At 32.7% G+C, this 15,640-nt stretch overlaps 1 protein-coding gene and 1 long non-coding RNA gene across 2 annotated transcripts in view; one reads left to right on the top strand and one right to left on the bottom strand.

Annotated features, from left to right (window-relative positions):
- LOC134856990 (sugar transporter SWEET1-like) overlaps nt 1-2,163 on the bottom strand; it is a 468,950-nt gene extending 466,787 nt beyond the window's left edge. The window contains exon 1 of the mRNA XM_063873309.1: nt 2,148-2,163. The gene's annotated coding sequence lies outside the window, so the exon portion shown is untranslated. The remainder of the gene's footprint in view (nt 1-2,147) is intronic.
- LOC134856995 (uncharacterized) overlaps nt 1-15,640 on the top strand; it is a 60,856-nt gene that overhangs the window by 4,519 nt on the left and 40,697 nt on the right. The window lies entirely within an intron of this gene.

Consider the following 15,640-nt stretch of genomic DNA (forward strand, 5'->3'; position numbering starts at 1 on the left):
CTTGGTTGCCAGTCTGCATATTTTGTCAATTAAAAATTGAAATAGGTTTCCACGTTTGATTCCGATACAAAAAACGGCAGGAATCATACTCAGCGCTAAGACTGGCTTGCTGTTTGACTCGGAAGTCTTTATCTGGCGCAGTTTGAACATTTATTGCATATATTTTTTTACAGAGGTGAATGTAATATCCCTTAATGTCACTTTGATGATTAGATGCAAAAGCATTCAACGCTTCAATTTAAGAGTCGACCAAATTTTTTTCCGGGGGTTGCGTCATGGACAAGCAAATTGAGTATCTGTAATATGCTGATTAGCGCTTTTTGCTGAGCACACATCAGATGCAATGTAGATAAAACCCGCAACAATGCATGTGTATAGTGTAGAGCTGGTAAAACTGACTTGGACACAATTCGAAAATACCGTCTACAAACCAGGTTGTGTTGTATGGATTGAGCGGCATTGAAGTGCGCCTCATCAACAAAATCAAAATGCATTCCGTATTTTGTTTTCCGCTATCGAAAACTCAAGTTTGCTTTAAACAATCCGGTGATTCGAAATGACAGCCATCTGTGGCAATGGTGGGCTGAGATGTCGTTAGTTTTTAAACTGTTTGGAATCCGCGTTATCGCCGACCGTGATGGCAATATACTGCACCAGTTCTTATTTAACTGAGATGATATGACTGTTTACCGGATTTAATTGATTCCTGACTCTCTTACTCATTTGCTGAACTAATATTGTCGAGCTTCTGGGCGTTATGCATCGCTAATTTTATGACTATGCTTGTTGAGGTTTGCGATTGAATAGCCCCAAAATGTGATTAAGGTTTTTGGGCCCTGACATGATCTTCATTTGCTGCAGCTATGTGTGCTGTTGTTTTTGCATTGCATTTTTTTGAAATTCATGGAGAAAAATATAGGTTTTTTTGTGAGATTCCTCGAATAAAAGAAGTCGTATTTGACTATCCAATGAGTTATAAAGTCAAACAAATCTCATGAGAAGTGAGATACTGAACGCAGATTGAATACATTTTTATTGGAGCTGTTCTAATTCAATACTATATTAATTCATGTTTAAATTAAACACATGCTATGCTGGCACTATATTAACCTAAAAGTTAACATAATGTCATAATACAAGTCCTATTTAAATTTGGTTATCTCAGAATTGCGGTTTTCATTAATAACGTGAATTTAATTGAGATAACATTTTTCTAGAATCACTTATGGTTACACTTTGATCATGTTTTTTTTTCATAATTCATGGGATCTTTTCAATTGCGATCAACCATTAGAGTTTTAAAACTACAATTCTTGCTCAAAATCCTCAGTCGTTAATTTCAATTCTATGAACTTTTGATTGCGCTGTTGATTTAAAAACTACCTAATTTAACAATTCTGACCCTTCTAAATGCCATCTGTGACTATTGCCGGCCACGATTGATTGACTTGTAAGCTCTCGACCTGTAAAAGTTTGTATCTGGCGCTGATGTTTAATAACCCATGTTGAGGTCCGAGATCTATGTCGCGATTTTGGAACTGGTGCTGCTGTCAAAGCCAAATCCACATTGCATATTCGAGATCAGAATTCAAGTCACTAATGTCTGATCATAGAGTCGCGAAAGTCTGAATATAAAACAAGAATGAAGTATCGATGAATCACAATAAACTATTGACTCATTTCTGAACATCTGAAAGAAATGTGAACACTATCTCAAACAAACTTCGGAATGAAATTTAAATTAAAAAGAAATAATGCAGCAATAAGATTTTGTTTTTGAAACCCGAAAAAAATGCAAACGACTCGATAAACGGGTTTAAGTGTTCAGCAGTATCAGACTCATTTTGTTTTGCTCTTGAGAATTTCAGATTCTGTCAGTTTCAGTGTTATGAAAATTGATTTGTTGCATTAGCTTTCAGTTAGTTCCAAAAATGCTCAAATTTGACGTGTTCTGCAACATAATAATCATGTTTTATAATAAAAAACTTAGATTCATGTTTTCTCATTTAAAATTCAGCAAAAAAAATCTTGAGAAACTTGGAGGAAAATAACGAAGAACCTTTTCTCAAAAACTGAAAGCTGGTTTGAAAGTATTTGATTAAATAATATTTTTGGTGATAAAATACAAGAACGCACCTCTAACTTAACTATTTAATAAGTTTAACTTTTAGATTTTCTCAAATTTGATCCCACTCAATCCCATGCACTGAAGTGATGCGACATCAAAAAAAGTTCAAATTTTTATCTAAACAAGAAAACGTTAAGAGCTTGAGAACACTACACTCATTTTTTTTTTCGGTCGGCTGGAAAACGGAAACTGGAATTTTTCAAATTATGTACAATTATAAAAAGGGCTATTGCCTCATTTACTGGAATCTTCTCAATCTCTCAAATGAAATACAGAATTTCAAATTTTATTTAAGCATCCGGGGTTGAAGTCCCACCGTTATTTATTGCTTTTTCTGTAGTATCTCGTTAATCACTTTTTTCTGGCGCTGATTCAAGTATAGTTCAAAGTTTTTGCAACGCTAAACTTGCGATATATCACTGCTATTTCAGTAATGAACCCGTAGAATCTCCAACTGAAGCTACAACTTCAGAACTTTTTTCGAAAACAATTTATTCTGAACTCATTAAAAATAGTTAAAACCTAGCCAAATTAGCAAAAGCCCATCAAAAATATTTTACTTTTGTGGCTTGGAAACATCAATATTTCATCGATTCAAATAGCAGTTTTTTCAATTTTTCTATCGCTGATTTTCAAAGTAACTCAACCTCGGATTCTTTAACACATCATCATATAGCTGAGAGTGGGATTTAGTCAGCCGAAAAAGAACTTACAAACTATAATAAACTCATATAGCACTCGGTGAATTTTGGTGCTTAAATGATGTGAATTTTTTCAATGAGCATTTTTCTGATTTCTGGAGATGATTTCAAAATAAATCATGAACCTTGCAAACTTAATTCTATTTGCTTAAGAAACAGAAATGAAAGTGCAATAACAAAACTTTTCTATAATTTTATAAAATGTTTCTAAAAATGTTTAGAGGGTGAAACCAATTGGCAGTGATTGAAAACATTTTCGTAGACTGTACCAATTTTGCGAAACAATTATCGACATGTTTTCAAAAAACTTTTTGACTATCAAGATATATATCTATGTTATTTCGACAATTTTGGACACTTCATGCTCTCGAAAATGAAAAAGAACCAGATACTGAATCTCTGGATATTTTTGGTTCAAAAACAACATTAGATTCTGAAATATCAATTATTATTGACGAATTAACTTTTTTTAAACATTAAGCAACATAGCATCATTGTTTTTTACGATTCAAAACGTAGTTTATTTTAAGCGCATGGAAAACAGATTTTTTTTTAAAACAAACTCGGTCTTTTTGTTGCACGAGCGCGAGTGCATGACATCTCTTTAAGGTTAAAATTTTTAAAGCAACTAGTTCATTTAGAAAAGAATAAACTATTTTCACCGTCCAAAGAATGTTTTTTTTTACAAAAACAACAAAAATTACTAACAAAAGAAAAATTCGGTTACTTTTAGGTTATTTAATTCGGCTGACTGTAAATGCATTTTATTCCCACAAGTTTTTTCTCATTATCGATTATGAATTTGTTTATTTTGAGCAAACAATGGGAGAGAACATGCTTGTTGAAGGAAAAATTAGCTTTCATTTAAGCCGTGAAAACTCAGTTTAAAAGTCGGAACCATTGAAAGTGCTTGAATATCTTTTGGATTTCAAAAAAGGTTGTTTTATTCATTTTTAAAATATATGCTTGAATTCGAAGCTTTTCTTCAGATCCTCTCATCACACCACGAAAAAAAAACAATACATGTTTAAAAAACAATTTTTTTTGTAGGTTTTTTGGTTTTCTTTGGATTTTTCTGTGCTCATTGCAACTGGCTATCCCTTTATGACTTATGCAGTTGTCTTATTTATAAATTTACTACTTTGTTCTTATACTAAGTTTTGCTCGTAAGTCTATCCGATTTGATCCTTACGTGTCCCAGCTATCGAATTGATGAGCAAATGATGAATAGTCGGTTCATTATGTAGCAAATGAATGAGAAACCGGCAAAAAAAATGAAACGTTTTTTTATACTAAATTCATCGGCTGTAATGCTATTGAAACTGCATATATACATCAAAAAAACTCATATAAAAACGATATTGAAACTTTTTCAGAATTTTTTTATCAGTTTACAAAACTAGATTATCTTAGGAAAATCAATTTTATTAGCGTGAAAAACTGAATTAATATTAGAATTTCTTATATTGAACATATGTTACTCGATCGCTAATCTCGCTTGAAATTGAATGGAAAGTCGAAAACTTTAAGCCATTGAACTTTTTAAAGTGAAGCTCGAATCACGACTGAAAAGTTCTCAAATTGTTCTATCACTTGACCCATTCCGTTAATTGTTAGTGGTACTTGATTTTGCGCGATAAAAAACAAAACCCCCAACCAAACGCAAAGTTAAGCCCCATTTCCAATGTACATAACAAAAATTATAGAGTCAGAATCATCAATCATGTTGAAAACGTCTTTTGTTGTGGATTTTTTGGGCCAAACAAACCATCGATGGCTTGCTCTAGCAGAACCGAGTTTTGCCTGACAAGCGATTGAAAAACCTGCTAATTTTTTTTTGTTATTCTCGCATTTTTTTTTCGATCGCTTTTTTGTATACGGGAAAGCCCTATGGCTTAAATTGTTTCTCCATGCAACCTCAATCTAAAAATTGATCGCAGCATTGAGTATGGTGTTATTCAAAAGACCATGTAATTGTAACAAGACTGCTCGTATCAGGGCGAAGCCCTGAATGTTCCGACTGCCTTTTAAAGTTTATGGAGCAGTAAAAACATTTAAAAAATAAATATATTAAAACAAATTGAAAAAAAAAATTCCAAAATTTGAAATTTTTAAAGAAAAACATCCCCCCCACACGCCATATAAAGTACAAAAGGATAGATTTCGCTCCTTGTAACAAATCAATTATGGCAAATAAGCTTCTTTCAACCAATTTGGAACGATTTCTAAGACGGACTAGAACTCGCTTACGCGTTAATAGCGCGAAATATATCGCGCGTTAATTGTCCCAAATTGGCCAAAACGGCAATCTCCAAACCCCCGTAACTCTACGAAAAATGATCACAGTTGAAAAATCTTTTCAAATTTAAACTCAGGACAACATTACCTTTCGAATGATATTTAAAAATTCCGTCAAAAATGGCCTGTTAAAAGTCGAAATTTGTCTGAAGAAAAAAAACCTACCCCGAGCACAAATATTCCGTTACTTTCGTATCGAAAGTCGGAACAATAAGTTTTGCGAAAAGATATTTTCAGCTCTTTGAATTAGTATTGAAACTCGAAATGCTCGAAGACAATTTTATATCTGAGTTTGTCAATTTTTATAGTTGTTTTGACTTTCAAAGAAAGCGGAATAACAATGCTTGAGCTTTCTTTTTGTTCAGTCAATTTTCGACTTTTCAGCGAAATTTTTTCGATGGAAAATTTTTGTACCATCTGAAAAATATTGTTAACTTCAGTTATTTTTCGTAAAGTTATGGTGGTTCGAACTTGGCTTAATAGAGCGATTTGGGAGCTAACACTAATAGAGCTAACACGCGAAACACTGCGTTCTTGAAACACGCCAAGCGTCGTATTGAACAGTTCCAAATTGAATTCAGACAAGTCAGTTGATCATGTTTTCAGTATACGATAGACTAAATAAATCCACTTGTAATTAACATTGCGTCGGAAGAGGGATAACAAGAAAGGAAAAAACTATTTTATCAGTTTTTCAACCAAAAACTTTTCAATTAGCCTTAAATTTCTCTCGAAACATTCAGGACTTCGCCCTGATATACGAGCAGTCTTGTTTCTATCTCAAATTGGTCAAATTATAATTCTTTAAAATGAATGTTTATTATTCAATTCTTTATGGAAAAATGATTATCATCGATCAAAAACAAAATTTGAGTTTTCAGGAACTTTTTGCTACGGTGTTTCTTCCATTTCTGCTCATAAGATCAACTTAAAAATATGCATTATTCAAACAATAAACCTTTTATACCAAAATGTGCTACTTATCATATTAACTAAATAATAAAAATGAAAATTGAATTAATGAGACAAATTATATTCACCTATTATAAACGTAAAAAGTGAAATAGTTGATTATTTTTCTACGAAGTTTTATTTTTGATGATTGCACTATTAAAGCCTGGACTTTATTAGCAATGGCATTGAGGGTTTTTTGATAAACATATTAGCTGAAGAAAATAATTGTTTTCTTTAAGAATCTTGAGTGCCAAATATCTAGCAAGACCGGAGAGCGTACCAGAAAAAAAACAATACATTTCTGGCAAAGTGTTTTAACTAGAATTCGACATTTTTAGTAACATTGCTTAAAAACCTGTCGTAAAAGTGGTGAATTTCTTGCTGAATAGTCACAGCTCAAAAATAAAGAGAGTAGAAGGCAGGCAAATTAGACAAATTTTTGATAACCTTGAATGTAGTTTCCGATTTAAAATTTTAAATATAATGTTGGGTATTTTTTTGTTTCAATTTATAAGTTAATTTGACAATGTTTATTGCAATTGGTTTCAAAAACTGTATAATAATTTTGCCCGTTGTTTGTTTATCAAATTCAAAACTCAAATTGAAGATATCAATTTGTTATAATTACCATTTTAAACTAAATTACCACTTAAATATTTTCAGACATACCGTAGGTAAAATGCCAACTGAAGCATTTTACCTACGGTATGTGTCTGAAATCATTTAACTTGATCCACCTTTTCCTTGTCCATTAATTTCACTAGTTGCTTATTTTTAAACATATTTTAGCTCCCTCTTGCGGTAAAATGACGCCAACGATCAAGATAATTTCAACCAATGTGATTGGATGAAATTGCAAAAAAAAATGCGTAGCACCATTTTTTATATAATGGAATCATTTTTTAAGAATGTTGGGTAAAAAAATATAGAAGCTCATTCGCCGTAAATTTTAGCTCAAAAATTACTTATAAACTTGAATTGATTGAATATTATTTCAAGTTAGCGACTCATGTAACTTTGAGTAATACTAAAAAGTGACCAGTTTTTCGTTCTTATGAATAAAATCTTCAACCGAAAAGCAAACATAAATAAGACGTAGGAAAACATGGGCAAACTTTGAGAGCATCCCTAATACTTCACTGATCAGACTATTATGGTATTAGGTATCACAGAGATCCGAATTAACTTGATGAATGCTCCACTTTTGATGGAAAAGACGCATTACCGAACAGTAGTTTTTCCATCAGGTGAGGATAGCTGCGGCTGTCAGATCAGTTGACAAATCGATTGAGTTTGCTAAAAAAACAACTAATATGACTTGAAAAACAAAACGAAAAGATTAAAATACAAGTTCTGAAGACGGGAACTTAGTGGCAATAAAATATCTTCGGAGACCAAGAAACGCAGTGATTAACACTGCACTGAAATGATTGTATACTTTGGCACATACTGTTTTGCTTATTCGAAAACCAATTGTTTTGGATAAAATCAAAGAGGTTGGACTCTTCAAAAGCCATTAGCGTTGAACCAAAATTGTTGAACCCTGAGTGGTTTGCTGACAATAAAGTTAATATTGATCCTCGTTTCCAGGAATTGTTTTCAGAAAAATCGGTGTTATGCGAGCCATTGAGTTCGCAGATATTCTAGAACGGGTTGGGATTTTTCAAATTGGGACACTTAAAAGTTCTTCTTGCGGAAAAAAGTGCTCGCCTGTTTTAATCATTGTGCTTTAATGGATATAAGAAGTTCGGAAATTTTGAGGAAGTTTGGGAAATTAGTTTAAGGGAAAAAAATGGCCCAAATGGAAGAAAAACTGAAAAAATTTAGCGGTACTAAGCCCAAAACAGCCACAAATAAAAACTATTCTCTATCATGTCCGATCAAAACTCGGGAACCAGACAAGTCTACTGAAAAATAGCTTCCACTAAAATATCCTTCAAAAGTGACATTGATATCATTCACTCTTCTTCTGCCGAATTAAGATTAAGAAACTACCTCCCAAAAAGTTATCAGTACAGAATCATTACGAGGCCAAACTGTGCACTGGATAGATGCACAGTTTATGCTGTTTGTTCGTTGATTCCAGAGAAAAGTCTTCAAACATGTTAAAACTTTGTCGGAACAATCAAAGATTATAAAAGAACACAAGAAGAGCAAAGAGAGCATTCTTGTTGAGGAATCCGCTCACAATTCCCAAATTGAAGTTTTTGGCAGTTTGGCCTCGTAATGGTTAACCGACCAGGAGCTCAATAAAATTGGTTTTTGTATGAGAATTCTGCATAAAACTATCTTCAATCCAGACAACGAAAGTTTGAGACAACATCACAAGCATTTAAATAACCACCCTAAAAATGAAAAAATAGTGATCTCATTTAAAAACGCACCCTTAACTAGTTTGAATTAACATTTATTTTCAAAATTAAGTGGTTACTGATGCTAAAGTATATGCTACCCTTGCAATCTATATTTGTTTCATAAACAGCCCCCACGCAAAAACCCATATCACAAATCTGCAGCAGAAACTCTATCTTTACTTCAAAGTCTATCTAACGCGGAATCTGATTTTCTTGAAAATTTTGTTGTGTTCCCTCGAAAGCAATTCATAGAAAGCAACAAAGCAAATGAAATTTTGTTTTTTAAGTTTTGTTTCAATCTGCAAGGTGTGTTCCCACAGAACCGCATTCCCGTATAGTCGAAAGATTTTTTTGTTCCCGGATAGCCGAAAGATTTTTTCGTTCCCGAATAGCCGAAAGTTAAGCAAAAAACGACTAGACTCAAACAACTTCAGATAAATTCAGACCAAGCTCATCCCAACCTGTAATGGCGTGAGCAAAACACTGTTTGCCGCACGAAATTGACCAAAACCACCCTGATCTGTAGATTTTGTTAAATATCGGCTATCTGGGATTAAAATTACTATTTTTCACTATCCAATAGCAAATTTATTTTCTTTCGGTCATTCGGAAACTGAATTTTTTACAGCTATCAAGTAAACGACCAAAAAACAGCAGTATTAAATAAGTGTTTTGAAAAAAGGTGGCTATATGGCGCCAAAAACGAACAAGGTGCATTTTATCTAAGCTCTTTATGGCGTTTTGGGATAGCTCAAATTTATTCGATCCAATAAAAAAGTCAATCGATTTTTCGATTGTTTTAAAGTAACCCCACTCCCTCATTGTAAGTTTATTATACTTTGAGGAACTACAGTTTACTTGATAGTGGGGGCTATTACGCGAGAAAGCTTTTTTTATTATATAGGATACCAGGGTTTACTATTATCAATGATCGATTTCAGGTTTTGAGCCAATCAAAATTTTTCGGGGCCACAGGAAACAAAGAAGATTTAACCTATCCGGGAACAAAAAGTAGCTGCACTAGGTAATCAAGTTGTTTTTCTGGTACTTGGGAATGAACCTAATTTTTGGCTATCCGAGTCTTCGGCTCCTTTTTACGCCACCATCTGTAAATTAAAATTTCCTACTCACTTGACAGCGCTTTTCTCTCAGGCCACGAACTTTCCTTAGCAACTAATAAAACAGTTTTTTTCATTGATAAATCACACAGAGTTGCAATTGTAAGAAAGTAAAAGCTTCATAACTGAAAAAAGCAATAAACCATTTTTGCTATAATAAAAGCATTTTGCTTTATCACTTTTGCTATGGCAATTGTTTTCTTAAAATTTTGTTCATATTTTGATTTTCTGAAATGACTCTTGCGCGATAAATTGCAATATTAACGTTCGGGACCCATTACCCACAACAGAAACCCGTTTCATAAATTTTTCAGAAAAAATTACAAACTCTGAATAAAAAAACGCATACTAAACTTAAAAACAATAGCCAAAACTTAAACATACAACAAAGCAACTCTTTTGCCATCAATAGATCGCTGGGACAAAACAAATGACGCTGATACAGCAGCTGACCCTTTAAAATTTTTTATCGAATTGTCGTCCTAATTCTGAATTTAAAAAAATGATTTCTGAAATTAAATTTAACAGAAAACATAGTCAATATGAATATTTTCGGTTATCTCCCAAAAAGATAAAAATGAAAATTAAATTATTTATAATCTATATTTGTTTCATAATCAACCCCCACGCAAAAACCCATTCCACAAATCTGCAGCAGAAACTCTATTTTTACTTCAAAGTCTATCTAACGCGGAATCTGATTTTCTTGAAAATTTTGTTGTGTTCCCTCGAAAGCAATTCATAGAAAGCAACAAAGCAAATGAAATTTTGTTTTTTAAGTTTTGTTACAATCTGCAAGGTGTGTTCCCACAGAACCGCATTCCCGTATAGTCGAAAGATTTTTTTGTTCCCGGATAGCCGAAAAATTTTTTCGTTCCCGAATAGCCGAAAGTTAAGCAAAAAATGACTAGACTCAAACAACTTCAGATAAATTCAGACCAAGCTCATCCCAACCTGTAATGGCGTGAGCAAAACACTGTTTGCCGCACGAAATTGACCAAAACCACCCTGGTCTGTAGACTTTGTTAAATATCGCCTATCTGGGATTAAAATTACTGTTTTTGACTATCCAATAACAAATTGATTTTTTTCGGTCATCCGGAAACTAAATTTTTTACAGCTATCAAGTAAACGACCAAAAAACAGCAGTATTAAATAAGTGTTTTAAAAAAACGTGGCTATCGCGCGCCAAAAACGAACAAGGTGCGTTTTATCTAAGCTCTTTATGGCGTTTCGGGATAGCTCAAATTTATTCGATCCAATAAAAAAGTCAACCGATTTTTCGATTGTTTTTAAGTAACCCCACTCCCTCATTGTAAGTTTATTATACTTTGAGGAACTACAATTTACTTGATAGTGGGGGCTATTACGCGAGAAAGCTTTTTTTATTATATAGGATACCAGGGTTTACTATTATCAATGATCGATTTCAGGTTTTGAGCCAATCAAAATTTATCGGCCACAGGAAACAAAGAAGATTTAATCTATTCGGGAACAAAAAAAGTAGCTGCACTCGGTAATCAAGTTTTTTTTTCTGGTACTTGGGAATGACTCTAATTTTTGGCTATCCGAGTCTTCGGCTCCTTTTTACGCCACCATCTGTAAATTAAAATTTCCTACTCACTTGATAGCGCTTTTCTCTCAGGCCACGAACTTTTCTTAGCAACTATTAAAACAGTTTTTTCATTGATAAATCACACAGAGTTGCAATTGTAAGAAAGTAAAAGCTTCATAACTGAAAAAAGCAATAAACCATTTTTGCTATAATAAAAGCATTTTGCTTTATCACTTTTGCTATGGCAATTGTTTTCTTAAAATTTTGTTCATATTTTGATTTTCTGAAATGACTCTTGCGCGATAAATTGCAATATTAACGTTCGCGACCCATTACCCACAACAGAAACCCGTTTCATAAATTTTTCAGAAAAAATTACAAACTCTGAATAAAAAAAACGCATACTAAACTTAAAAACAATAGCCAAAACTTAAACATACAACAAAGCAACTCTTTTGCCATCAATAGATCGCTGGGACAAAACAAATGACGCTGATACAGCAGCAGACTCTTTAAAATTTTTTTTATCGAATTGTCGTCCTAATTCTGAATTTAAAAAAATGATTTCTGAAATCAAATTTAACAGAAAACATAGTCAATATGAATATTTTCGGTTATCTCCCAAAAAGATAAAAATAAAAATTAAATTATTTAAAAGTTAATAGGCTCAATATTACTACAAAACATGTATCCATAGTCTTGAATCAACTCGGAAAACCGTCGAAATGGGAATTAAACGGCAATTCAAAAATCCAACAAAATGCTTGCTGAGATCATCTAAAAATCATTGTTTTATTCTCAACAAACATGCCAACAAATACTCATTCCCAACAAAATGGAAAATCAGCAACGTAATTCCCATCTTAAAGTTTAGTAGCAAGCAAACGGTTTCTTGTTATTCGCTAAACAGATTTCTCTGGAAGGTATCTAACGTTCTTGTAAGACTCAACTTATACGAAATTGCTATTGATGAACCAACAAATAGACTTAAGTTAGTTCAGATTTACTTCTAAATTTCAAAACAAATTTTTCAACAAGAAAGACTCAGTAGTAACTAGCATAGACGGAAAAAACATCTTTTCGTTGTTTCTAAAAAAACTTTAAAAAAATGTCAAGGATGTGGCGGATCTAGAATTTTCTTGACGGGCTGTTTTTTTTTCAAAAAATTGTCAAAAAATTAGTCGAATTTTATTTAGCTTGACCGAATTGATTTTCTGATTTCTCCACGAGCACTAGAAAGATCCTCTTTTGGCCGATTTATCTGCACTTCAGGCAACATTTTAAAAAACCAAAAAACCCCCTCAAAATTGGTAAATATGGTGACAAAGGTGCCCTAATAAAATTTTAGGGTCCCCTGAGCTTTTTTAAAGCTGTGGTATAAATTAATTTTGATATTCTTAAACTACTGTTACCCGTTGAAACGCAATTTCAACATTCACAGCCCACGACCCACGTGGATAACACTAATTACTTAGAATGTTCAGAAAACTCGAAAGTAAGAAGAAAAAAATGAATTTTGAGCCGACTCTTAATCAAATGCGAAAAATGAAACTTGTAGATCAAGTTGTTCATACCCTCACAGGTAATTTTTTTCTAGCAGAGTTTCAAAATACCTCGAATCCATTGAAGAAAAAGCTCCTTTGACATCTACAGATCACTGTGACAAAAAACGTACATTGACACTGCTACAGCAGACCCGTCAATTTTTTTGTCGTCGGTAGTTCTCATTCATAAAATTTCAAATGTGAAAGCGAATTCGAAAAAATAGTGTCATTTTAAATTTCGTATTTCACTGAAACATGAACTGACAATACCTTAGGCAAGTTAAACTGAATAGTTGGAATTTTTAAAGACACAGGAACAAACAAAGCAAATTAAATTGAGTAAATGGAATTTTGGCAGACACAGGAACAAACCAAAAATTTACAAAGCTGTCAGTTTTCTAAAACTTAGAAAAAAAGATTGTATTTTCATTAAACATCTTTTTTGCGCATCAGAGTGGTCCTAAGCTCTGTATTAATACAATTACATAGCACATGCACCTGTTTTTTATTTAGTTTTTTGCAGAATTGAAAAAAAAAACAGTTGCTCTGTGATTATAATAGTACAGATTTCACAGATTTCTCGGATTTCACGGATTCTGAAAATTAGCTCAACCGCCCAATCTGCTACTGAGTTACATATATAGTAAGATTGAGAATGTTTAAAGGTTGCGAACTGGAAATAATTTAAGTGGCACTCTTGTCTGTGTTGTGATTTCTAAAACTTCAGTCTGCATAAAAAAAATCAAATTTCAAAAAATAGTTCAATTATTTTTTTTTATTTTACGTCTCAGTTCATCTTTGTTGTTTTAGTTTTATAGGTTTGCACAGATATGGATCTAAAATTTTAGCTGGGGGCCGCGGATTTTCAAAAAATTGTCAAATTATGTTTGTCGACGGTATTTAGGACTACTGTATTGATTTTTTGAGCTCTCCCAAAGCAAAACTTTGAAAAAAAACCAAAATAGGCATTTTCAGGCTTTTTGGAAAACAATGTTGACCAAACATTGCGTTTTTTGGCGCGCGCTCCTTCAGAATTAGAAAATATTCCCGCCGAAGACAATACTAAAAAAGAAGATCCTTTGGATCCGCAGGGTGTCGAGTTCCTGAGGACGGGTGGGCATCCGAAGCACCCTCTCTTTCTAAAAGGGTTACTGGGTATGTATGTTGAGGTTTGTTCTTTTGGTCCTTGTCTAAGTTTTTGTTTTCATTCCAGTATTAGCTGACGGTAGCAAAAATGTTTCTTTGAAAAAAGGAAGAAAGTCCATGGATTAGAAATCATAATCATTAGCGCCAGCAACGTTCTTTTTCAAGAATGCAGTGTGGTTTGACATAAAAATTAGGATGATTGATGCTGTTGCTTACTTAACTGAAGCAAAAACCAACGTTTTGGAATTACATTTCACAAACCGACGCTTATTGTGCTTCTAGAGGTTTAAAAAGCAAAAATTCCTGTTAATATAAAGTTCCAGTCAGTAAATTTTATCAAAAAGTATATTTGTTGTATGCTTTTTTGCTTTTTTTTTCAGAAAATTCTTCGATAAAAAAGAGCACAAGAAAAAAAGCAATGAGGGTTGAAAAAAAACAGATTTCATTTCTTGTTTTCAGAAAAAAAATAAGTTAAAGTTTTTTACTCAAAGAATGATTTAGTCAGCGAGCCAGTGTTTTCTCAAGTTTCTCGAATTGATTTAGAAAAAAAAAGAGTCTACTAGATGAACTGACTCTTCTTAAACTTTACACAACAAAAAATATCAAAAAAAATGAAAGACACGTATGACCAAAAACTTTAGAATGTGCTACTTATTTACATCCATAATATTTTAGAAGGTCAGTAGCAATCTAAGTTTTTTTTAATCTCAAGTTTCAATTTTTGTTTTAATTCAGTTTGCGCTATCAATCTTGTTTTAAGCTGGGAAAAAATTAAGCTGTAGTTTACGCATAAAAACATTTTTTTAAAACAAAAATCAACTGTTTTTTTTCGCCCGCTTGAATGGTTATATTATCTGCTCTCTTTACGCCCGCTCATTTAAATTTGTTATCTCGATTTGTGCTGAAAAATTTAGCGAAATATCAAAAAAAATGCAACTGAATATGGAGCTGCAAGAACAGAACTGCAAATAATTTATTAATCAAAAAGATAGCGGTCTTGTTTTGGTTTGGTTTTCAGCTGAGTCCGATTAATGTCTTCGATATGAAAAGTCACTTAACTTGTGGAACGAACTTTTGAGGAGTTTGATTACACCTGTGAAAGGAATTTTAAACTATTTGAATCTCGAACAGACCCTTCATTGAATACGAAAACCTAATGGAGATACCAATTTTTTTTTAAAAAAAAAAAGGTTTCGCAAAACTCAAATACTCGGAAATGTAATTTCAAACGCAACCAAAACTTAAGAAAACTGATGAAAAAAACTTGCAAAGAATTTTGAACATTAAAAGTTTTGAGGAAAAAGAAACTTAACAACCTAAGTTGATGCATAATCAGATCAATAGGGCACCGAAAAATCTAACTCTCAACTCTTCAAACACTTAGAAAATCTATTTTTTTAATTCGTAAGATCCATGCACACTTATCAAAACAAATTATCAATTTTTGATAGAAAAAAACTTAACACGGATTTCGAAATCAAGCTGCTGTTTTTTCCAGATCAAGTTTGCCAGTAAATCCTAACTTGTTTTCCAAGTTAAGATAAGATCATTCGAGAAACATGAGGAACCAATTTCAGATCTAAAACTTGGGTCAATCAAGTTAAGAGAAAACGTCCTTGTTGCCTCAAATTTTTCTCGGCGAAAACTTTTTGTTTTGTTCTGTTGACAAGTACATATTTAAAAATATGGTTCTTTATTTGTTAATCAACAATTTTTTCCAGCTTTCAATTTTTTTTCAGATTGTTTCCTTGTTTTTCTTGTGATACATACAGCAGAAACTCTAGAATCGGAGTGAATAACTAACTATAACTAAAGTAATGAAACGCATTATTGAAATCTGTT

Source organism: Symsagittifera roscoffensis, chromosome 1 (assembly GCF_963678635.1).
Source record: "Symsagittifera roscoffensis chromosome 1, txSymRosc1.1, whole genome shotgun sequence".
Taxonomy (NCBI): domain Eukaryota; kingdom Metazoa; phylum Xenacoelomorpha; order Acoela; family Convolutidae; genus Symsagittifera; species Symsagittifera roscoffensis.